Source organism: Pongo pygmaeus, chromosome 12 (assembly GCF_028885625.2).
Source record: "Pongo pygmaeus isolate AG05252 chromosome 12, NHGRI_mPonPyg2-v2.0_pri, whole genome shotgun sequence".
In the NCBI taxonomy this organism is placed as follows: Eukaryota; Metazoa; Chordata; class Mammalia; order Primates; family Hominidae; genus Pongo; species Pongo pygmaeus.
This window is the reverse complement of record NC_072385.2, coordinates 69,935,693-69,961,614: the sequence shown is the minus strand read 5'-3', so window position 1 is coordinate 69,961,614 and position 25,922 is coordinate 69,935,693. Positions and strand designations below refer to the sequence as shown.

The 25,922-nt window shown below is 37.4% G+C and overlaps 1 pseudogene; it reads right to left on the bottom strand.

Moving 5' to 3' along the window:
• Positions 1-20,968: 20,968 nt before the first annotated feature.
• LOC129030154 (small ribosomal subunit protein eS4-like) lies at positions 20,969-21,749 on the bottom strand (annotated as a pseudogene).
• Between the last annotated feature and the right edge of the window lie 4,173 nt (positions 21,750-25,922).

Here is a 25,922-nt window from a genome sequence, read left to right as displayed (position 1 = left end):
ACCAGCACAGAAAGGCTGAAAATTCCAGAAACCAGAACACCTTTTTTCTTCCAAAGGATCACAACTCCTCACCAGCAAGGGAATGAAACTGGATGGAAAATGAGTTTGACAAATTAACTGATGTAGACTTCAGAAGGTGGGTAATAACAAACTCCTCTGAGCTGAAGGAGCACATTCTAACCCAATGCAAGAAAGCTAAGAACCTTGAAAAAAGGTTAGAGGAATTGCTAACTAGAATAACCAGTTTAGAGAAGAATATAAATGACATGATGGAGCTGAAAAACATCACAAGAACTTCGTGAAGTATACACAAGTATCAATAGCCGAATTGATCAGGCAGAAGAAAGGATATCACAGATTGAAAATCAACTTAATGAAATAAAATGTGAAGACAAGATTAGAGAAAAAAGAATGAAAAGTAATGAACAAAGCCTCCAATAAATACGGGACTATGTAAAATGACTAAACTTAGTTTGATTGGTGTACCTGAAAGTGATGGAAAGGATGGAACCAAGTTGGAAAACACTCTTCAGGATATCATCCAGGAGAACTTCCCCAACCTAGCAAGGCAGGCCAACATTCAAATTCAGGAAATACAGAGAACACCACTAAGATACTCCTCAAGAGGAGCAACCCCAAGACACATAATCATCAGATTCACCAAGGTTGAAATGAAGGAAAAAATGTTAAGGGCAGCCAGAAAGAAAGGTCGGGTTACCTAAAAGGGAAGCCCATCAGACTACCAGTGGATCTGCTTGCAGAAACTCTACAAGCCAGAAGAGGGTGGGGGCCAATATTCAACATTCTCAAAGAAAAGAATTTTCAGCCCAGAATCTCATATCCAGTCAAACTAAGATTCATAAGTGAAAAAGAAATAACATCTTTTACAGACAAGCAAATGCTGACAGATTTTTTTCACCACCAGGCCTGCCTTACAAGAGCTCCTGAAGGAAGCACTAAATATGGAAAGGAAAAGCTGGTACCTGCCACTGCAAAAACATACCAAATTGTAAAGACCTTCAATACTATGAAGAAACTGCATCAATGGGCAAAATAACCAGCTAGCACCATGACAGGATCAAATTCACACATAACAATATTAAACTTAAATGTAAATGGGCTAAATGCCCCAATTAAAAGACAGAGACTGACAAATTGGATAAAGAGTCAAGACCTGTCAGTGTGCTGTATTCAGGAGACCCATCTCGTGTGCAAAGACACATACAGGCTCAAAATAAAGGGATGGAGGAATATTTACCAAGCAAATGGAAAGCAGAAAAAAAAAAAAAAAAAAGCAGGGATTGCATTCCTAGTCTCTGTAAAACAGACTTTAAACCAACAAAGATCAAAAAAGACAAAGAAGAACATTACATTATTGTAAAGGGATCAATGCAACAAGAAGAGCTAACTATCCTAAATATACATGAACCCAATACAGGAGCACCCAGATTCATAAAGCAAGTTCTTAGAGACCTACAAAGAGACTTAGACTCCCACATAATAATAGTGGGAGTCTTTAACACCCCACTGTCAATATTAGACAGATCAACAAGACAGAAAATTAACAAGGATATTCAGGGCTTGAACTCAGCTCTGGACCAAGTGGACCTAATAGGCATGTTCAGAACTCTCCACCCAAAATCAACAGAATATACATTCTTTTCAGCACCACATTGCACTTATTCTAAAATTGACCACATATTTGGAAGTGAAACACTCCTCAGCAAATGCAAAAGAACGGAAATCATAACAAACAGTTGCTCAAACCATAGTGCAATCAAATTAGAACTCAGGATTAAGAAACTCACTCAAAACTGCACAACTACGTGGACACTAAACAACCTGCTCCTGAATGACTACTGGGTACATAACGAAATTAAGGCAGAAATAAATAAGTTCTCTGAAGCCAATGAGAACAAAGACACAACGTACCAGAATCTCTGGGGCACTGCTAAAGTAGTGTTTAGAGGGAAATTTATAGCACTAAATGCCCACAGGAGAAAGCGGGAAAGATCTAAAATTGACACCCTAACATCACAATTGAAAGAACTAGAGAAGCAAATGCAAACAAATTCAAAAGCTAGCAGAAGACAAGAAATAACTAAGATTAGAGCAGAACTGAAGATTAGAACAGAAAAACCCTTCAAGGAATCAATAAATCCAGGAGCTGGTTTTTTGAAAAATTAACAAAGTAGATAGACCTCTAGCCAGACTAATATAGAAGAAAAGAGAGAAGAATCAAATAGACACAATAAAAAAAGATAAAGGGGAGATCCCCACTGATCCCACAGAAATACAAACTACCATCAGAGAATACTATAGACATCTCTATGCAAATAAACTAGAAAATCTAGAAGAAATGGATACATTCCTGCACATATACACCCTCCCAAGACTAAACCAGGAAGAAGTCGAACCCTGAATAGACCAATAACAAATTCTGAAATTGAGGCAGGAATTAATAGCTTACCAACCAAACAAAGCCCAGAACCAGATGGATTCACAGCCGAATTCTACCAGATATACAAACAGTAGCTGGTACCATTCCTTCTGAAACTATTCCAAACAATAGAAAAAGAGGGACCCTTCCCTAACTCATTTTATGAGGCCAGCAACATCCTGATACCAAAACCTGGCAGAGACAACAAAAAAAGAAAATTTCATGCCAATATCCCTGATGAACATTGATGTGAAAATCCTCAAAACAATACTGGCAAACCAAATCCAGCAGCACATCAAAAAGCTTATCCACCACTATCAAGTGAGCTTCATCCCTGGGACACAAGGCTGGTTCAACATATGCAAATCAATAAATGTAATCCATCACATAAACAGAACCAATGACAAAAACCACACGAATATCTCAACAGATGCAGAAAAGGCCTTTGATAAAATGCAACACCCCTTCATGCTCAATAATCTAGGTATTGATTGAATGTATCTCAAAATAATAAGAGCTATTTATGACAAACCCACAGCCAATATCATACTGAATGGGCAAAAGCTGGAAGCATTCCCTTTGAAAACAGGCACAAGACAAGGATGCTGTCTCTTACCACTCCTATTGAACATATTGGAAGTTCTGGCGAGGGCAATTAGGCAAGAGAAAGAAAGGGTATTCAAATAGGAAGAGAGGAAGTCAAATTGTCTCTGTTTGAAGATAACATCATTGTATATTTAGAAAACCCCATCGTCTGAGCCCAAAATCTCCTTAAGCTGATAAGCAACTTCAGCAAAGTATCAGGATACAAAATCAATGTGCAAAAATCGCAAGCATTCTTATACACCGATAATAGACAGAGAGCCAAATCATGAGTGAACTCCCATTCACAATTACTACAAAGAGAATAAAATGTCTAGGAATACAACTTACAAGGATGTGAAGAGGGATGTGAAGGACCTCTTCAAGGAGAACTACAAACCACACTCAAGGCAATAAAAGAACACAAACAAATGGAAAAACATTCCATGCTCACGGATAGGAAGAATCAATATCGTGAAAATGGCCATACTGCCTAAAGTAATTTATAGATTCAATGCTATCCCCATCAAGCTACCATTGACTTTCTTCACATAATTAGAAAAAACTACTTTAAATTTCATATGGAACCAAAAAAGAGCCCATATAGCCAAGACAATCCTACGCAAAAATAACAAAGCTGGAGGCACCATGCTACCAGACTTCAAACTATGCTACAAGGCTACAGTAACCAAAACAGCATGGTACTGATACCAAAACAGATATACAGACCTATGGAACAGAACAGAGGCCTTAGAAATAAGGCCATACATCTACAACCATCTGATCTTTGACAAACCTGACAAAAACAAGCAAAGGGGAAAGGATTCCCTATTTAATAAATGGTGTTGAGAAAACTGGGTAGTCATATGCAGAAAACTGAAACTGGACCCCTTCCTTACACCTTATACAAAAATTAACTCAAGATGGATTAAAGACTTAAATGTAAGACCTAAAACCATAAAAACCCTGGAAGAAAACCTAGTCAATATCATTCAGGACATAGGCATGGGCAAAGACTTCATGACCGAAATACCAAAAGCAACGGCAACAAAAGCTAAAATTGACAAATTGGATCTAATTAAACCTAAGAGCTTCTGCACAGCAAAAGAAATTATCATTAGAGTGAACAGGCAACCTACACAATGGGAGAAAATATTTGCAATCTATCTATCTGACAGAGGTATAATATTCAGAATATACAAAGAACTTAAACAAATTTACAAGAAAAAATAACCCCATTAAAAAAGGATATGAACAGACACTTCTCAAAAGAAGACATTTATGCGGCCAATAAACATATTTAAAAAAGCTCATCATCACTGGTCATTAGAGAAATGCAAATCAAAATCACAATGAGATACCATCTCATGCCAGTTAGAATGGCAATCATTAAAAAGTCAGGAAACAACAGGTGCTGGAGAGGATGTGGAGAAACAGGAACGATTTTACACAGTTGGTGGGAATGTAAATTAGTTCAACCATTGTGGCAGACATTGTTGCCATTCCTCAAGGATCTAGAACCAGAAATACAATACATCACACACTGGGGTCTGCCATGGGGTGCAAAGTTAGGGGAGGGATAGCATTAGGAAAAATATCTAATGTAGATGACAGGTTGATGGGTGCAGCAAACCACCATGGCACATGTCATGCTGTGTAACAAACCTGCACGTTCTGCACATGTATCCCAGAACTTAAAGCATAATTAAAGAAAAAAAAAAGCCCAAGAGAATAAAATATATAAATACAACAACAAAAAAAAATCCAAGGATTAGTTAAATGACACATTTGGTGACTACTTCCATTAATAAGTAATTTTTCTGCTTTGACCTTAGTTATTTTGTTTTCTAAAACATTAATCTCAAATGCTATAAATTTTATTCTCAGTTTTCCAATAACAGGATTGCTAGAACACAACATTTAGTTGAAAAGACAAAGCTCCTGTACTGTCAACCTCCCCCAGGATTGTCATGATCTGGAGTTATAATATTCAAGGAGTGTTCAACTGACGATTTTTACACCCTAGTCAGTGACTAGATTAGAGAGACACAGAGATTAGAGAGACATAGAGAAACTTCTTTTCGTTCTTTAAAAATACTGAAAATCATATCTGTAATGATAGGGACAGGAGGCAGAGAAATTCTAGGCAGAAAAGGGCGGGGTCCCTTGCGAAGCTCCACTTTCAAGCCTGGAACCACAGCCCAAAGTGAGAATATGCATTCCCGTTTTACCACTCCAACGTTGCCTTTTCCAACCACCCATGGCCCGACCTGCCCCCCATCTTGTACCCATAAAAACCCTAGGCTCCACTAGTAGAGAGCAGAGAAGGGGAAAAGAGAAGGAGTAGTTGAACATTGGAGAGAAGCAGCTTAACTTCAACGGGACGGCTTGACAATGGGACTTCGGAGCAGAGTCCCTCCAGAGACTGCCAGACTTGAAGGGAAGAATACCGTCCCGCTCCATTCCCTTTCCAGCTGAGCACCACTTCCATCGGCAATAAAATCCTCTGTATTCACCACCCTTCAATTCGTTCGTGGGACCTGATTTTTCCTGGACGCCGAACAAGAGCTTGGGTGCCATGTCTGCAGATGCTAAAGGCTGTCACACTGACCCTCTGCCCTCCTGGTGGAGAGCAACTGCCTGATGCAAAAACGCAGAGGGCCCACTGAGCTGTTTAACACTTGACCCGTCCTCGGACGGCAAAACTAATAGAGCGCACTGTAACGCACACCCTCTGGGGCTTTAGGGGTCATGGGTATCCCCAGACTAGATCCTGCCGCGAGGACTCCTGGCACCCGCCCACCTGCGTGCTCCCCGTCCTGCTAGGGGTTGAGAGCTGTGGGCTGAGAAAGCGAAGGCAACCTTGTCGCCGAGGCCCGCAAAGGGGTCAGGGAAAATCTCCTGTTGCAGTAATGTTGTATATAGTCTATATACCAGCTTTCTGCTCTACAAAATAGGATAATGGTAACTACTATTTTTCTATTTTATAACGATAAAAAAATTTTTCTCAATAGAAAAAAATGCTATCTTCCACTTTCAAAACAAAACGAATATCATAAAGATAATTACATTCACTCAGTGAGAGAGGATAATAGATATCATCTTTTTTGTATAATGTCAAATATAATATAAAATATTTTGCTAATGAACATACCTTCTGACAATTCTATTTATGACTTTATAAACAGAAACCACAACAGAGCTATCTTAAAATAATCTATTTAAAAAGCATAAGTTTCAACTGAGGAAAAACTAAGACAGAGTGATCTTAAAATAGAGAGGTTTCAGTTTCAGATACAAAACAGAAAATTTTGCAAGCTTCTGTTCTATGAGGAAATTCACAGCTGTGAGTTTAGATACCATCTGGTTTAGGAGGCCTCAGTTTTTCCATACAAAGGACCAGCTCCCAATTTGACATCTTGGTATGTGGCCTAAGGGAGTTGGTAACAATGTCCTTTACAGCAGCTGCTCAACTTTTTAATAGACAATCACAGGGGTCTGAGAGAAGGGCACATCCTATGGCAACTGGCTTAGCAACCAATTGACCTAATGCCTGCAAGTTGCCTCCTAAGAACCCAGATCCAGGACCACAATACAGAAAATCAACTTGGAGCTGGAATGGGCTTCACAGTTACCTAGTCTAATGGTCCCACACTTGGACTCAACAATGAGTTTCCAAAACAAAACAACAATAACCCAACAAAACAAAATTTCACAGGGCTTTAGCTTCTAGAAAGGTAGAGTAGACATTCTTTCATCTATTCTTTCCTCTAAGTATAACTAAAGGAGTAACATGGTGGTGAGTTCTCTGGGCTTTATTTTTACCTTGTATAGATCCCAGAAGCCAGCAAACTGGAAACACCAACAGGCACAGACAAACAAAGAAAAAAGCCCATCATAAGCCTGCTCTCTCTAGCCAAAGGAGCAGGAAAGGGGGCAGCTTTGCAAGAGAAAAAACTTCTAGGCAATAATTGCTCTATACCACAGAAAAGAACTGTAACCCCACCCTACCTACACCAGCAAATGCCAAATGGGGAGCCCAAAGTTCCCCTCAGGCCGTGCTGTAAAAAGGCATCCTAACCCCACCACTAGGGAAGTATCAGAGAAGGCCAAGTAGAATTCTATGACTTTCATCCCACTGGGAAATTTGAGAAATTTTACGGTATCAGTGGAGACTACATGGGAAGTCTGGACTTCCACCGTACTTGGTATTAATGAGGCACTCCTCTCCCACCTACATGCTATGTGGTGTCAGAGGAGAGCCAGTGGACAGTAAGGACTTATACCAGCAAAGAAGGCCACCTCCCTCCTGATGGCAGTGGAGGCCATGCGGGAAGCAATGATGATACATTCCTACCCCTTTCAGTCAGAAAGTATCAGTGAAGGCTTAGTAGAGAGTTGGAACTCCCACTCCCACCCGGCAGTAACAAGGAGCCCTCAACCCCACTTGGGTATCAGTGGAGGTTGAGTGAGGGACCTAAATGTCTACCCTCAGCTGGCAATAAAGAGGTGGTACCCCCACCCTTCCTGCCATAGCACTGTCGGAGAAAGCCATGTAAAACAAAACATGTAACTAAGATCTGGAGTTTCATAATGTAATACTCAAAATGTCCAGATTTCCATTGAAAATTACTTGTCACACCATGAACTAAAAAATTTCAAACTGAATGAAAATAGACAATGCATAGATGCCAATACTGAGATGACAGAAATGTTATGATTTAAATCTGACAAGGATTTAAAGGCAGCTATTATAAATGCTTCAATGAGAAATTATGAACATGCTTGGAACAAACGAAAAATCAGAAAATCTAAGCATAAGTGATGTGCAATATCTACAGCAACCATGAAAAAATTATAACAAAAAGATACACTCAAAAAACTGTATCTAAATAAATAGAATTCACAAACATATTCAAGTAACCCACAAGAATTAAGGAAAAATAAAATGGAAACAAAACCCAGAGGAAACACATAGCAAAAATGAAGTGGCAAATTTAAACTCTAATATATCAATAATTACTTTAAATGAAAATGGTCTAAAGGCATCAGTTAAAAGACAGATTGACAGAAGGGATTTAAAAAGATGACCTAACTACATACAGTCTACAAGAAACTTACTTCAAATATAATGATAGAGACAGGGTTGAAAGTAAAAGAATGAAAAAAGATATCATGCAAACATTAATCAAAAAGAAAGCAAGTGTGTCTATATTAATATCGGATAAACAGAAAAAAACTCCCAGGGACAGAGAAGGCCTGTAACATAATGATAAAACGATCATTCCACCAAGAAGACATAGCAATCCTACATATGTATGCACCAAACAACAGAGATGCAAAATATGTGAAGCAAAAACTGATAGGATTAATGAGATAGACAAAGACACAATTATAGTTGGAGATATTATCACCTCTCTCTCAACAATGGATAGATCAATGAGACAGAAAGATCTGTAAGCTATAGAAGAACTCAACAACATCAAACAACAGAATTCTACCCCCCAAACAGCAGAGTATGCATTCTTTTCAAGTTTTCCTGAATATGTACCAAGATAAACCTTACTCTAGGCAATAAAGCAAACCTCAACAAATTTAAAATAACTGAAATAATACAGAGTATGTTCTCTGATCACAGTGAAGTCAAATTAGAAATCAACAATGGAAAGACAATAGGAAAATCACTAAATACTTGGAAAGTAAACAAGTAATGAAAATATAATATATCAAAAATTGTGGGCTGGGCACAGTGGCTCACAGCTATAATCTCAGCACTTTGGGAGGCCTAGGTGGATGGAACACCTGAGGTAAGGAGTTCAACACCAGCCTGGCCAACATGGTGAAACCCCCTCTCTACTAAAAATACAAAAAATTAGCTGGGTGTGGCAGTGCACACCTGTAATCCCAGCTACTAAGCAGGCTGAAGCAGGAGAATCACTTGAATCCGAGAGGCAGAGGTTGCAGTGAGCGAGATCACGCCACTGCACTCCAGTCTAGGCAACAGAGTGAGACTCCATCTCAAAATAAATTAAAAAAAAATTGTGAAACACAGCTGAAGCAGTGCTGAGAAAATAATTTATATCACTAAATGCATACATTAGAAAAGAAGAGTTTCAAATTAATGATCCAAGTTTCCACCGAAGGAAGCTAGAAAAAGAAGAGAGAAAAAAGCAAGCAGAAGGGAAAAATAAACATAAAAGTGGAACCAATAAAATTGAAAATAGAAAAACAATAGGGAGAGGAGTGATGTCAGCAAGATGGAGGAGTAAGAGATAACAGCCTCCCTCCTCTAACAAAAAATAATAATTAAACAGCTATCCAAGGATAAAAATAGCCATGAGAGGGCTCAAATGTCCGTTTAAAAACTACAGCAATACAGTGGAGCAAAAAAAGATAATAACCATACAGAAAAGATTGCTAAGGAGATTAGCTAATTAGAGACATCTGGAGATGGCTGGGAGTAAAGGCAAGGCATGGGGGCTATCTTTATCAGCCATGCTGCAGGTGCCATTGTAACCCCAAGTGGCCTGCTCAATGGAGGACTCCAGCAACCTTTGCTGCTCAGGACCTCAATAGCCCTGATGACAGCCACAGACTCCATGCAGCTTTCACTGTGGAGAACCCTGTAGTGTTCATTGGTGCCAACCCCAGCATCCTGCTCTGCAGAGGACACTGGCATCTTTCATTATTGAGATAATGAACAGTCATTGCTGCCACAGACTCCCCAGAGAGAGAGATATTGCTGAGCACCCCCACAAAAGGATAGGCTGTTATGTATGTTGAAGACCCCTGCAATCGTTACTGATGATGATCTCAGCTGACAGAGCTGCACAGATATTACACCACTGTTCCTTCTATAGAGCTGAAACCATCACCCCATTCTTCCAGTGCCCTTGCACCAGCCCAGCACCACCTTGTTGAAGATCTTTCCCCACAAAAACCAATTTGTAAAATCTGGAAGAAAGGCTTGCTCCATAAAATACACAGACATCAACATGGGAACAACAACAACAAAAAAAAAAATAGAGGAAACATACACAGACATCAACATGAGAACAAAAAAGAGGAAACACAATACCACCAGAGGAACACAATAATTTTACAATAACCAATGCCAAAGAAATAAAGACCTACAAACTGCCAAACAAAGAATACGAAATAATTATTTAAAGGAAGTTCAGTAAGCTCTACCAGAACACAGATAGACAACTCAATGCAATTAGGAAAACAATATATGAGCAAAACGAGAAGTTCAACAGACAGATAGAAATTATAAAAAAAAACCAGAAATACTGGAGCTGAAGAATGCAATGAATAAAATGCAAAATGAAATAGAGAGCATTGACAGCAGACTTGAACAAGTGGAGGGGAAAAACTATAAACTCAAAGACAGGTCATTTGAAATTATCCAGTTAGAGAGGGAAATAAAAAAGGAAATTTTTAAAAGTGAAGAAAATATATTTGAATTATAGGACACCAAAAAGCAGCCCAATGTATACATTACGGGAGTTGCAGAAGGAGAAGAGAGAGAGCAAAGCATGCAGAAAGCTTATTGAAAGAAATAATGTCTGAAAACTTCCCAAATCTGGGGATATATATGAATATATAGGAATATGAAGCTCATAGATGCCCATACAGATTCAATCCAAAGAGGACTTCACCAAAACACATTACAATAAAACTGTCAAAAATCAAAGACAGAGAAAATTTGGAAAGTAGCATGAGAAAATAAACTCATCTCATACAAGGGAGTCTTCAAAAGGCTACCAGCAGACTTCTCAGCAGAAACCTTATAGGCCAGGAGAGAGTAAGATATATTCAAAGTCCTGAAAGAAAAAAATCTGCCAATCAAAAATATTTTACTCAGCAAAGCTGTCCTTCAGCAATGAATGAGAGAGAAAGACATTCCCAGACAAATAAAAGCTGAGGGAGTTCATTACCACTAGACCTTCCATATAAGAAATACTGAAGGGAGTTATTCAAGCTAAAATGAAAAGACACTAATAGAAACATGAAAACATAAGAAAGTATGAAACTCACTGGTAAAGGTAAATATATAGTCAAATTCAGAATGTGCTAATTATTGTAATAGTATAAAGGTTTAAAGACAAAAGCATTAAAAATAACTAAAGCTACAATAATTTGTTCATTGATACCTAATATAAAAAGAAAAAATGTAAATTATGACATGAAAAATATAAAATGGAGGTGAGTAAAAAAGTAGAGTTTTTGTATGCAGTTGAATTTCAGTTATATCAACTTAAAATAGATTGTTATAATTATAAAATATTTTATGGAAGCCTCATGGTAACAAGAAAGTACAAACCTATAGTAGACACACAAAAGATAAACAGAAAAAAATAAAAGCATACCACTATGAAAAAACCATCAAACCACAAAGGAAGACAAGAAAGAAGGAAGAAAGGAACTAAAAACAGCCAGAAAACAATTAACAGGCTGGTAGTAGTAAGTCCTTACCTATAAACAATTATTTTTTATTTAAATGGATTAAATTCGGCCAGGTGCAGTGGCTGATGCTTGAAATCCCAGCACTTTGGGAGGCCAAGGCAGGTGGATCACTTGTGTTCAGGAGTTCCAGACCAGCCTGGCCAACATGGTAAAACCCTGTCTCTACTAAAAATACAAAAATTAGCCAGATGTGGTGGTGCATGCCTGTAATCCCAGCTACTCGGGAGGGTGAGGAAGGAGAATCACTTGAACCTGGGAGGTGGAGGTTGCAGTGAGCCGAGATCACACCACTGCACTCCAGCAACAAAGCGAGATTCCATCTCGAAAAAAGGGGCAGTTAAATCCCCCAGTCAACAAACAAACATAGAGTGCCCAAGTAGACAAAAACAAAAACAAAAAAGATACAACTATATGCTACCTACAAGAGACTCACTTCAACTTTAAGAAAACACATAGGCTGAAAGTGAAGGAATTGAAAAAGATAGTCCATGCAAATGGAAACTGAAAGAGAGCAGGGATAGCTATACTTATATCAAACAAAATAAACTATAAGTCAAAATAATGATAAAGGAGTCAATTCATCAACAGGCTATAACAATTGTAAATATGCACCCAGTATTGGAACACACAAATATGTTAAGCCAATATTAAAGGCCTAAAGGGAGAAATCTATAGCAACACAATAATAGTAGAAACTTTAACATCTCATTTTCAAAATGGACAGTCATCCAAGCAGAAAATCCATAAGGAAATGTTGTACTTGAACTACAATTTAGATCAAATGTACCTAACAGACATATCCAGAACATTCCATCCAATGGCAGCAGAATATACATTCATCTCAAGCACATATGGAACATTCTCCAGGATAGATCATATGTTAGGCTACAAAACAAGTCTTAACAAATTTAAGAAGCTGGAAAATTTACAAATATGTTAAAATTAAACAACACACTCTAAAACAATCAATGGATAAAAGAAGAAATCAAAAGGGAAATTTAAAAATATCTTGAGGCAAGTAAAAATGAAAACACAACATACCAAAACTTATGGAATGTAACAAAGTAAATAACCTAATGTTATACCTTAAGGAACTAAAAAAAGGATAAACTAAGTGCAAAGTTATCAGAAGAAAGAAAATAAGATCAGAGCAGAAATAAGTGAAATAGAGAGTAGAAAAGCAATAGAAAAGATCAGTGATACTAAGAGCTGGTTTCTTGAGAAGATAAAGAAAACTGACAAACATTTAGCTAAATTAAGTAAGAAAAACAGAGAAGACTTGAATAAAGAAAATCATAAACAGAGGACATTACAACTGCTACTCCATAAATACAAAGGATCATAGGCAACTACTATAAATAATTATACATCAGTAAATTGGATAACCTAGAAGAAATGTATAAATTCCTAGAAACATACAACCTACCAAGACTGGAACATGAAGAAATAGAAAATCTGAATAGACTTATAAACAATAAGAACATTGAATCAGTAATCAAAAATCTCCCAAAAAAGAAAAGACCAGGAACAATGGCTTTACTGGCAAATTCTACCAAATGTTGAAAGAAGAATAAATGCCAATCTTTCTCAAATGCTTCCAGAAAATGAAGAGGAGAGAACACTTCCAACCTCATTTTATGAAGCCAGCATTACCTTGATACCTAAACCAGATGAGGATACTGTAAAAAAGAAAATTAGAGGTCAATATCCCTGATGAACACAGATGAAAAAATTCTCAACAAAATACTAGCAAATTGAATTCAATAGCACATTAAAAGAATCAAACACCATAATCAAGTGAGATGCAAGGATGGTTCAATAGACACAAATCAATAAAGATGATACACCAGATTAACAGAATAAAGGATAAAAATTATATGATCATCTCAATAGATGCAGAAAAAGCATTTTTAAAAATCAACATGTTTCATGATAAAAACTCTTAACAAATTAAGCACATAAGTAATGTATTTCAACTTAATAAAGGCCATATATGACAAGCTCCCAGCTAATATCATTTAAATGGTGAAAAGCTGAAACGTTTTCCTCTAAGAAGTAGAACAAGACAGACAAGGATGTCCTCTCTTGCCTCTTCTATTTAACATAGTACTGGAAGTCCTAGCCAGAGCAATTAGGGAAGAAAAAGAGATCAAAGGTATCTACATTGGAAAGGAAGAAGTGAAATTGCTGTTTGCAGATGATATGGTCTTGTACATAGAAAATCCTAAAGACTTCACCAAAAGTTGGTTAGAAGTAATCAACAAATTAAATATAATATCAGGATAGAAAATCAACATATTAATATCAGTTGTATCAGTTTCTACATTTCAACAAGGAACTACCCAAAAAACAAATCAAGAAAACAATCCCATTTACAATAGCATCAAAAAAATTAACGTATTTGGGAATAAATTTAACTATGGAGGTAAAAGGTCTGTACACTGAAAACTACAAAACGTTGACGATGACATTGAAGACGTAAACAAATGGAAAGATATCCAATATTCATGGATTGGAAGAATATTGTTAAAATGTCCATACTATCCAAAGTGATCAATAGATTCAATACGATCTTTGTCAAAATTTTATCATCATTTTTCATAGAAATAGTAAAAACAATACTAAAATTTGGATGGAACCACAAAGGACCCAAAACACCCAAAGCAATCATGAGAAAAAACAAACCTGGTGGCATCACACTTCCTTTATTTTTTTGACACAGATTCTCACTCTGTCACCCAGACTGGAGTGCAATGTGCAATGGTGCAATCATGGCTCACTGCAAGCTCAATCTCTGTGCTCAAGAAATCCTCCTATGTCAGCCTCCCACGTGTCTGGGACTACAGGTACATACCAAATGCCCGGCTAGTCTTTTTTCACTTTTTGTAGAGACAGGGTCTCAATATGTTGTCCAGGCTGGCATCAGACTTCTTAATTTCAAACTACATTACAAATAGTAATAAAACGGTACGATACTGGCCTAAAAACAGACACACCAAGCAATTGAACAGAATACAGAGCCCAGAAATAAACCCACACATGTACAGTCGACCAGTCTTTGGCAAGGGCTTCAAGAATACACAATGAAGAAAGATGATATCTTCAAAAAACAGTGTTGGGAAACTGGATATGCACATGCAAGCAAATGAAACTGTATCCCCACTTTACATCACTTCCAAAAATTAACTCAAATTGGATTTAACATTTAAGTGTAAGACTCGAAATTGTAAAACTCCTAGAAGAAAAAGAGAAAAGCTCCTTGACATTAGTCTTGGCAGTGATATTTTGGCTATGACACGAAAGGCACAGGCAATAAAAGCAAAAACAAACAAGAGTGGCGGCTGGGCGCAGTAGCTCATGCCTGTAATCCCAGCACTTTGGGAGGCCAAAGAGGGGGGATCATGAGGTCAGGAGTTCAAGACCAGCCTGGCCAAGATGGTGAAACCCCACCTCTACTAAAAATGCAAAAAATTAGCTGGGCATGATGGCATGTGCCTTTAGTCCCAGGCTACTCAGAAGGCTGAGGCAAAGAATTGCTTAAACCTGGGAGATGGAGGTTGCAGTGAGCCAAGATCACGTCACTGCACTCCAGCCTAGGTGACAGAGAAAGACTCCGTCTCAAAAAAAAAAAGAAAAAACAAAAAAACCAAAACAAAGAAACAAACAAAAAAAACAGTGGCTACATCAGAAAAAAAAAAAAAAAAAAAGCTTTTGCACAGCAAACTAAACAATCAACAAAATGGAAAGACAACCTACAGAATGGGAGAAAATATATCTGATATAAGGGGCTAACAACTAAAATGTATAAGGAACTCATACAGCTCAATAGCAAAACAAACAAACAGACAAACAAAAAAACAATAAAAACCCAAATAATCTGGTTTCAAAATGGACGAAAGACCTGAATGAATATTTTTCCAAGAAGATACACAAATGGCCAGCAGATACAGGAAAGGGTACTAAACATCACTAACCATCAGGGAAATGCAAATCAAAACCACAATGAGAGATAAACTCACATCTGTTAGGATGTCTCTAATAAAAAATATCAAAAGATACCAAATGTTGGCAAAAATGCGGATAAATTAAAACTGTCTTAAACTTTTGGTGGGAATGTAAATTGGTACAGCTACTATAGAAAACAGTATGGAGGTTCCTTACAAAACTAAAAATAAAACTTCTATATAATCCAGCAATCCCAAGTCTGGGTATATCTCTGAAGTCACGGAAATCAGTATCTTAAAGAGATGTCTACACTCCCATGTTCATTGGATGGATGAACATTGGATTGGATTTTATCGATGGATAAAAAATGTGTTATATATGTACAATAGAATATTATTGAGCCATAAAATGAAGGAAATACTGCCATTGTGATCTCATAGAAACAGAGTAGAATGGTGGTTGCCGTGGACTGGGGCTGTGGGAAATGAAGAGATGGTGGGCAAAGGGTGCAAGCCTTCAGTAATAAGATGAATACAATTTGAGGTTCTAATGTACAGTGTGAGAATTATACTTAAAAATATTGTTCTGTATACTTGAAATTTGCTATGAGAGTACATCTTCTCTCTCTCTCACATACACACACACACACACACACCACACACACACACACACACACCCAAGGTATCTATGTGAGGTGATGATTATGTTAATTAACTTGATTGTGGTAATCATTTCACAATCTATACATATATCAAATCATCATCTTGTACACTTTAAATATATACAATTTTATCAATTATACCTCAATAAAGCTTTTAAAAAATGAAAAAATGGGCTGGGTGCAGTGACTCTCTGTAGTAATCCTGACACTTTGGAAGGCAGAGGCAGGAGGATTGCTTGAGGCCTGAATTATGAGACCAGTCTGGGCAATATAGTGAGACTCTGTCTCTATAAAATTTAAAAAATTGACTAGGTATGGTTGTACATGCCGGTAGTCCTAGCTACTCAGGAGGCTGAGGTGGGAGGATCACTTGAGCCCAGGAGTTTGAGGTTGCAGTGAGTCGTGATTACACCACTGCACTCCAACCTGGGTGACAGAGAGAGCCTCTGTCTCGAAAAAAAGAAAAAAAAAAGGAAACATTAGTAATGTTGACAAACCTCTAGGGTGGCTGAAAAGAAAAAACAGAGAGAAGACACAAATTACTAATATCAAGAAGAAAACAGGGATATCATTATAGAACCTGCATACGCTCAAAGAATAATAAAGGAATATTAAGAACAATTCTATGTTCAGAAATTTGGCAGCTTAGGTGAAATGAATCAATTTCTTAAAAAACACAATTCATCCAATATGAAATAGAGAATTTGAAACATTGTATAGCTACTAAGTAAACTGAATTCATAATTCAAAATCCTGTGTTGCCCAGGTTGGAGTGCAGTGGAGTGAACCTAGGAGGCGGAGGTTACAGTGAGCCAAGTTGCACCACTGCACTCCAGCCTGGGTGACAGAGTGAGACTCCATCTCAAAAAAAAGAGATCCTCCTGCTTCAGCCTTTCAAGTAGCTAAGATTACAAACATGCGCCATCATGCTTGGCTAATTTAAAATATAATTTTGTAGAGACAGGGTCTACTATGTTGCCCAGTCTGATCTATCAAACTCCTGGCCTCAAGCAACTCTGCTGCCTCAGCCTCCCAAAGTGCTGGGATTACAGGTGTGCGCAACCTAACCTGGCCTAGAAGTTTATTTCTTATAGTTCTAGAGGTTGAGGAGTCTAAGATCAAGGTGAGAGGGGCACACTGAGAGTCAAACTGGCTTTTATAACAGACCCATTCTTATGTTAACTAACCCACTACCATGGTAACCCATTAATCCATGGCAAGTCCTCACTTCTTAATACTGTTACATTGGGGATTAAATTTCAACATGAGTTTCACAGGACAAAAACATTTAAATCATAGCAGAAGATATGCAGGTATCAAGAACATATAAAGGTATTTAACATCATTAGCCATTAGAGATACAAATTTAAACCATGATGAGTTATTACTACAAACGTAACAAAATGGCTTAAATAAAAAATAGTGACAAAACCAGATGCTGTCAAAATTGTGGAGAAACTAGATCACTCACACATTGCTGGTAGGAAAGTAAAATGGTACAGTCATTATGGAAAACATTATGGAAACAATACTGCAGTTTATTGAAAAATTAAACATGCAACCTCCATATCACCCTGAAGTTGCATTCTTGGGCGCTTATTCCAGAGAGATCAAGATTTAATGTTGTTTTTGTTTGTTTGTTTGTTTGTTTGTTTCTGAGACAGAGTCTCGCTGTCTCCCAGGCTGGAGTGCAGTGGCGCGATCTCTGCTCACTGCAAGCTCCGACTCCCGAGTTCACGCCATTCTCCTGCCTCAGCCTCCCGAGTAGCTGGGACTACAGGCGCCCGCCACGATGCCCAGCTAATTTTTTGTATTTTTAGTAGAGACGGGGTTTCACCGTGTTAGCCAGGATGGTCTCGATCTCCTGACCTTGTGATCCTCCTGCTTCGGCCTCCCAAAGTGCTGGGATTACAGGTGTGAGCCACCATGCCTGGCCAGATTTAATGTTAATTTACAAACCTGCACATGAAAAATTAGCTGCATGTAGCAGTGTTCTCCTGTAGTCCCAGCTATTCAGGTGGCAGTGGCAGGAGGATTGCTTAAGCCTGGCAGGTTGAGGCAGCAGTGAGCTGTGATCACATCACTGCACTCCACGCTGGGCAAAAGAGTGAGACTCTCTGAAAAACACAAAACAAAACCAAAAACCCTGCAAATGAGTGTTTATATAGTTTTATTGATAATGGTCCAAAACTTGAACAAACTTAGATGTCCTTCACCAGGTGAATAATTGGTTAAACATATTGTGGCATATCCATGCCATGGAATACTACTTGACAATAAAAAGAAATAAAATATTTTGTTTGTATTTTTGTGGGTACATAGTAAGTGTATATATTTATCAGGAATATGAGATGTTTTGATACAGGAATGCAATGTGTAATAATCACATCATGGAGAGTAGGGTATCCATCCCCTCAAGCATTCATTCTTTGTGTTACAAAAAATCCAATTATACTTTTTTAGTTATTTTTAAATGTACAATTAAATTATTATCGACTATAGTCACCCTGCTGTGCAATCAAATGCTAGGTCTTATTCATGCTTTCGAACTATTTTTTGTACCCGTTAACCATCCCCATCTTCCTCCTAACACCCTACTAACCTTCCCAGCCCCTAGTAACCATCTTTCTACTCTATCTCCATGAATTCAGTTGATTTTATTTTTAGATCCCACAAATAAATGAGAACATGGGATGGTTGTCTTTCTGTGCCTGCCTTTTTTCACTTAACATAATGACCTTTGGTTCCATCCATGTTGTTCCAAATGACAGGATTTCATTCTTGTACTCCATTGTGTATATGTACCACATTTTATTTATCCGTTCATCTGTTGAGGGACACTCGGGTTGCTTCCAAATCTTGGCTATTGTGAACAGTGCTACAACAAACATGAGAGTGCAGATATCTCTTCAATATGCTGATTTCCTTTCTTTTGAGTATATACCCAGCTCTATATTTAGATGTTTGAGGAACCTCCAAACTGTTCTCCATAGTAGTTGTACTAATTTCATTTTCATCAACAGTGTATGAGGGTTCCCTTTTCTCCACATCCTTGCCAGCATTTCTTATTGCCTGTCTTTTGGATATAAACCATTTTAACTGGGGTGAGATGATATCTCACTGTAGTTTTGTTTTGCATTTTGCTGATGATCAATGATATTGGGCACTTTTTCATATGCCTGTTTGTTGTTTGCATGTCTTCTTTTGAGAAATGTCTCTGCACATCTTTTGCCCATTTTTTGGATTGGATTATTAGATTTTTCCCTATAGAGTTGTTTGAGCTCCTTACTTATTCTGGTTATTAATCCCTTGTCAGATGGGCAGCTTGCAAATATTTTCTCCCATTCTGGTAGTTGTCTCTTCACTTTATTTATTGTTTCCATTTCTGTGCAAAGTCTTTTTAACTTGATGTGATCCCATTTGTCCATTTTTGCTTTGGTTGCCTGTGCTTGTGGGGTATTACTCAATAATACACCAATGTCCTGGAGACTTTCCCCAATATTTTTTTAGTAGTTTCATAGTTTGAGATCTTAGATTTAAGTCTTTAATCCATTTTTATTTTATTTTTGTTTATGGTGAGAGACAGGGGTCTAGTTTCTTTCTTCTGCATATGGATATTCATTTTTCCCAGCACCATTTATTGAAGAGACTTTTTCCCAGTATATGTTCTTGGCACCTTGTTGAAAATGAGTTCATTTTAGGTATGGGGATTTGTTTCTGGACTCTCTATTCTGTTCCACTGGTTTATATGTCTGTTTTTATGCGAGTCCCATGCTGTTTTGTTTACTATAGCGCTGTAGTTTAATTTTTTTTCTTACCCTATCTTGATGTAGTATAATTTGAAGTTGGGTAATGTAATTCCTCCAGTTTTGTTATTTTTGCTTGGGATAGATTTGATTAGTCTGGGTTTTTGTGGTTTATATACATTTTAGAATTGTTGTTTCTATTTTTGTGAAGAATGCCATTAGTATTTTGATAGGGATTGCATTGAATTCGTAGATTGCTTTGGGTAGTATGGACATTTAACAATACTGATTCTTCCAATCCATGAACATGAAATATCTTTTCTTTCTTTTTTTTTTTTTTGGTGTCATCACTATTTTAGAATTTTCCTTATAGAGATCTTTCACTTCTTTGGATAATTCCTAGGTATTTTATTTTATTTGTGGCTATTGTAAATGGGATTACTATTTTGATTTCTTTTTCAGATTGCTTGCTGTTAACATACAGTAATGCTACTGATTTTTGTATGTTGATTTTTGTGTCCTTCAACTTTACTGACTTTATTTATCTTCTAATAGTTTTTTTGTGTGTATGCCTCTGTGTGTGTGGACTCTTTAGGTTTTTCCAAATATAGGATCATATCATCTTCAAACAATGATAATATTACTTCTTCCTTTCCAATTTGGAGACCCTTTATTTCCTTCACTTCTCTGATTGCTGTAGCTAAGACTTCCAGTAATATGTTTAATAACAATGACAAAAGTGGGCATCCTTGTTGTGTTCCAGATCTTAGAGAAAAGGCTTTCAGTTTTTCCCCATTCAGTATGATACTAGCTGTGGGTTATATATGGCTTTTATTATGTTGAGGTTATGTTCCTTCTATACTCAGTTTTTTGAGGTTTTTCTTTTATCATGAAGGGATGTTGAAGTTTATCAAATGCTTTTTTTGGCATTTGTGGAAATGATCATATGGTTTTAGTATTTCATTCTGTTAGTATGATGTATCATATTCATAGACTTGTGTATGTTCAACAATCCTTGCATTCCTGGGATAAATCCAACTTGGTCATGATGAATGATCTTTTCCTCATGCTATATTATCTTTAATTAAGTACAAAAAGCTTTCTAACATGTCTCTAGAGACCATTTCACCCACTTCTCTGTTTGGCTGCCAGTCTCTCGTCTCTCTCTTCAGCAATGGTGAGGCAGACACCCTTTCCTCAGGGAGGAGAAGTTCATGGTTTGTTGCTCTTGCCAATAACAAAAATGTTGGAAAGGTGGGTGACAAATCTGTTGCCATTGGCATCTTTCACATGAACCACGTCAAAAGATCCCAGGTGTCTCTCTCTGGTTATTCTTCCCAGGTTAGCACCCCCCAGTCACCATACACAGGTTACCAATGTTGAACTTGATAAAATCAGTAATCTTGCCAGTCTCCAAACCAATCTGAATCTGTTATTCACCTTGATGAGGGGATCATGGTAATGGATGGTGTGAACATCATGAATCACCAGATGAGGAATTCCTTTTGTACCCACAAAGATTTTTCTCACTTTGCACAACTTGTACTTAGCCTCCTCAGATGTAATATGATGAACAGCAGAGTGACCCTTGGTGTCATAGATCAGACAGAAATTCTCTCCAGTCTTGTCAATGCTGATGACATCCATGAATCCAAGCAGGGTAGGATACATCAGTTTGGACCTTGCCATTGATCTTAATAAACCACTGCATGCAAATCTTCTTTACTTCATCTCCTGTCAAGGCATACTTAAGTCTGTTCCTTAGGAAAATGATGACAGGGAGGTACTTTCTCAACTTGTGGGAACCAGTGAATGGACGAGGAGTAAACACACGAATCAATTTATCCAGCGTCCAATGCTTTGGAGCTGGTACTCGCTTCAGATGCTTCTTGGGACCACAAGCCATGGTTGTGCTAGGCACAGAAAGAGTGATGAATGATCTTTTAATCTGGTTTGTTAGTATTTTTTGTTGAGAATTTTTGCATCAATGTTCATCAGGGATATTGGCCTATAGTTTTATTTTTTGATGTATCTTTGTCTGGTTTTGGTATCAGGGTAATACTGGCCTCACAGAATGAGTTTGCAAGTATTCCCTTCTCCTCTATTTTTTTTTTTTTTTTTGAGACAGAGTCTTGCTCTGTCACCCAGGCTGGAATGCAGTGGTGCAATCTCAGCTCATTGCAACCTCCGCCTCCTGGGTTCAAGCAATTCTCTGCCTTAGGCTCCCGAGTAGCTGGGATTACAGGCACCTGCCACCATGCCCGGCTAATTTTTGTATTTTTAGTAGAGACAGGGTTTCACCATGTTGGCCAGGCTGGTCTTGAACTCCTGACCTCATGATCCACCCACCTCGGCCTCCCAAAGTGCTGGGATTACAGGTGTGAGCCACCGTGCCCAGCCTCCCTTCTCCTCTATTTTTTAGGATAGTTTTAGGAGGATTGGTATTCGTTTTTCATGAAATGTTTGGTAGAATTCAGCATTGGAGCCATTGGGTCCTGGGCTTTTCTTTACTGTGAGACTTTTTATTATGACTTCAATCTTGTTATCTGTTATTGGTCTGTTTGGGTTTTGGATTTTTTCATGGTTCAATCTTGGCATGTGGTATGCATCTAGAAATTTGTCCATTTCTTCTAGATTTTCCAATTTATTGGCATATAGTTGCTCATATAACTACTAATGATTTTTTGAGTTTCTGCAGTATCAGCTGTAATGTGTCCTTTTTCATCTCTGTTTTGATTATTTGGATCTCCTCTCTTTTTTACTTAGTTGGCTAAAGGTTTATCAATTTTGTTTATCTTTTCAAGAAACCCAACTTTTCCTTCCATTAATCATTTGTGTTGTTTTCTTCGTTTCAATTTCACTTATTTCTGCCCTGATCTTTATTTTTTCTTTTCTTCTACCAATTTTGAGCTTGCTTTGCTCTTGCTTTTCTAGTTATTTAAGATGCATTGTTAGGTTGTCTACTTGAAGTTTTTTTTCTTTTTGATGTAATAACTTACAGCTATAAATTTCCCTCTTAGTAATGCTTTTGCTGTATCACAAAGGTTCTGGTATGTTGTGTTGCCCTTATAACTTGTCTCAAGAAATGCTTTATTTTCTTCCTAATTTCTTCATTCACACGCTCATCACTCAGGAGCATATTATTTAATTTCCATATATTTGCATAGTTTCCAAAATTCCTCTTGTTATTAGTTTTTAGTTGTATTCCATTGTGATCAGAGAAGATGCTGGATAGTATTTCATTTTTTTTTTGCATGTTTTAAGGCTTTTTTTATGATCTAACATATGGTTTACCCTTGAGAATGATCCAAGTGCTGAGAAAAAGAATGTGTATTCTGCAGCCATCGGATGAAATGTTCTGAAAATATCTATTCGGTCCATTTGGTTTATAGTGCAGATTAAGTCTGGTGTAACTTATTTATTTTTCTGTCTGGAAGATCTGTCCAATGTTGAAAGTGGAGAGTTGAAGTCTCCAGCTATTATTATATTGGAGTCTATCTCTCTCTTTAGCTCTAATAATATTTGCTTTATATATCTGGGTGCTCCAGTGTTGGGCACATATATATTTACAGTTGTTATATTCTCTTCCTGAATTAACTCCTTTATCATTATTTAGTGACCTTTGTCTCTTCTTATAGTTTTTGTCTTAAAATCTATTTTGTCTGATATAAGTATAGCTACTCCTGCTCTTTTTTGGTTTCCATTAGCATGGACTATCATTTTCCATCCCTTTACATTCAGTCTATGTGTGTCTTTATAGGTGAAGTGTGTTTCTTGTAGGCAAGAGATCACTGGTTCTTGTTTTTCACCCATTCAGCCACTCTGTGTCTTTTGATTGGAGAGTTTAGTTCATTTACATTCATTGTTATTACTGATAAGAACTTACTCCTACCATTTTGTTATTTGTTTTCCAGTTGTTTAGTGGTTTTCTCTTCCTTCTTTCTTCCCTTCCTGTCTTCCTTTTAGTGAAGGTAATTTTCTCTAATGATCTAGTTTCTTGCTTTTTATATTTTGTGTATTCATTGTATGGTTTTTGGTTGGAGGTTACCATGAAGTTTGCAAATACTATCTTATAACTTATTATTTTAAGCTAATAACAACTCTGCATAAACAAACAAGCAAAAAGAAAACTAATAAAATTTCTATGCCTTAACTTCACCCTTCCTTCCATGCTTTTCAACTTTCTGTTGTGTCCATTTGTATCTTACTGTACTCTCTATGTCTTGAAAAGTTGTCCTAGTTATGATTTTTTATTGATTTATCATTTAATGTTTTTACTTAAGAGTAGTTTACGCACCATAGTTACATTATTATAATATTCTGTGTTTTTCTGTGTACTTACTATTACCAGCAAGTTTGTACCTTGAGGTGATTACATACTGCTTGTTCACATTTTTTTTTCTTTCTGATTTAAGTCCTTCCATTAGCATTTCTTATACGACAGGTCTGGTGTTAATGAAATCCCTCAGCTTTTGTTTGCTTGGTAAAGTTTTTAATTTCTCCTTCATGTTTGAAGGATGTTTTCACCAGATATACTATTCTAAAGTAAAACTTTGTTTTTCCTTCAGCATTTTAAATATATCATTTCTCTCTCTCCTGCCTGTAAAGTTTCCACTGAAAAGTCTGCTTCCAGACATATTGGAGCTCCATTGCATCTTATTTGTTTCTTTTCTTTTGCTGCTTTTAGGATCCTTTCTTTATTCTTGATCTTTGAGAGTTTGATTATTAAATGTCTTGAGGTAGTCTTCTTTGGGTTAAATCTGCTTGGTGTTCTATAATCTTCTTGTACTTGGATATTGATATCTTTCTCTAGGCTTGGGAACTTCTCTTATTATACCTTTGAATAAACTTTGTACTCCTATCTCTTCCTCTATACCCTCTTTAAGGCCATTAATTCTTAGATTTGCCTTTTTGAGACTATTTTCTATATCCTGTAGGTGTGCTTCATTGTTTTTTCTTCTTTTTTCCTTTTGTCTCCTCTGATCATGCATTTTTTTTGTTGTTGTTGTGTTTTTGAGATGGAGTCTCACCCTGTCTCCCAGGCTGGAGTGCAATGGTGCAGTCTTGGCTCACTGCAACCTCTGCCTTCTGGGTTCAGACGATTCTCCGGCCTCAGCCTCCTGAGTAGCTGGGATTACAGGTGCCCGCCACCACGCCCAGCTAATTTTTGTATTTTTAGTAGAGATGGGGTTCATCATTTGGCCAGGTTGGTCTTGAACTCCTGACCTCATGATCCACCTGCTTCGGCTTCCCAAAGTGCTGGGATTACAGGCGTGAGCCACCACACCCAGCCTGTGCATTTTCAAATAGACTGTCTTGATGTATACAGCAACCTGGATGAATTTCCAGAGAATTATGCTGAGTGAAAAAAAAAGCCAATCCCCAAAGGTTATATACTGTGTGATTGCATTTATATAACATTCGTAAAGTGATGAAATTATAGACATGGAGTACAAGCTAGTGGTTTCCAGAGTGGGTGAGAGTGAAAGGAAAGTGACTGCCTATAAAAGGACAACTTCAGGTGATGGAAACCTTTTTTTATTTTGTCTGTGTAAATGTCAATATCCTGGTTTTGATATTGTACTATATTTTTGCAAGACGTAACCACTGGGTAAAACTGGGTAAAGGATACAAGACCCTCTCTGTATTATTATTATTTTTTTTACAACTGCGTGTGAATTTATAATTATCTCAAAATAAAAAGTTTAATTAAAAAAAATCTTGGTTCTTGAGCCCCATCTGAAACCTGACCAATCAGGAACTCCAGAAATGGGGCTCAAGAATCTATATCTCTAACAACTTCCTTAGCTCTGCATACTACCATTTGAGAATGAATGATGTAACCCAACTTCTTACTGATGCATGAATTCCTTCCAAAAACCTCCCCCTACAGGTGCCCCGGATATCTCCTTGAATATTTTTAGGAAAATGGACATTCTTCTGGTTAAGACAGCCCGTCTGCCTATAGGAGAGTATCATAGAACATTCTTTGGTTTTTGAGCCAAAATCTGCCTCTCCGTATGATCTAGGGCCTCCTTGTGGGCCAATCTGTCAGGCATGTGACAATTCTTTAGTCTTA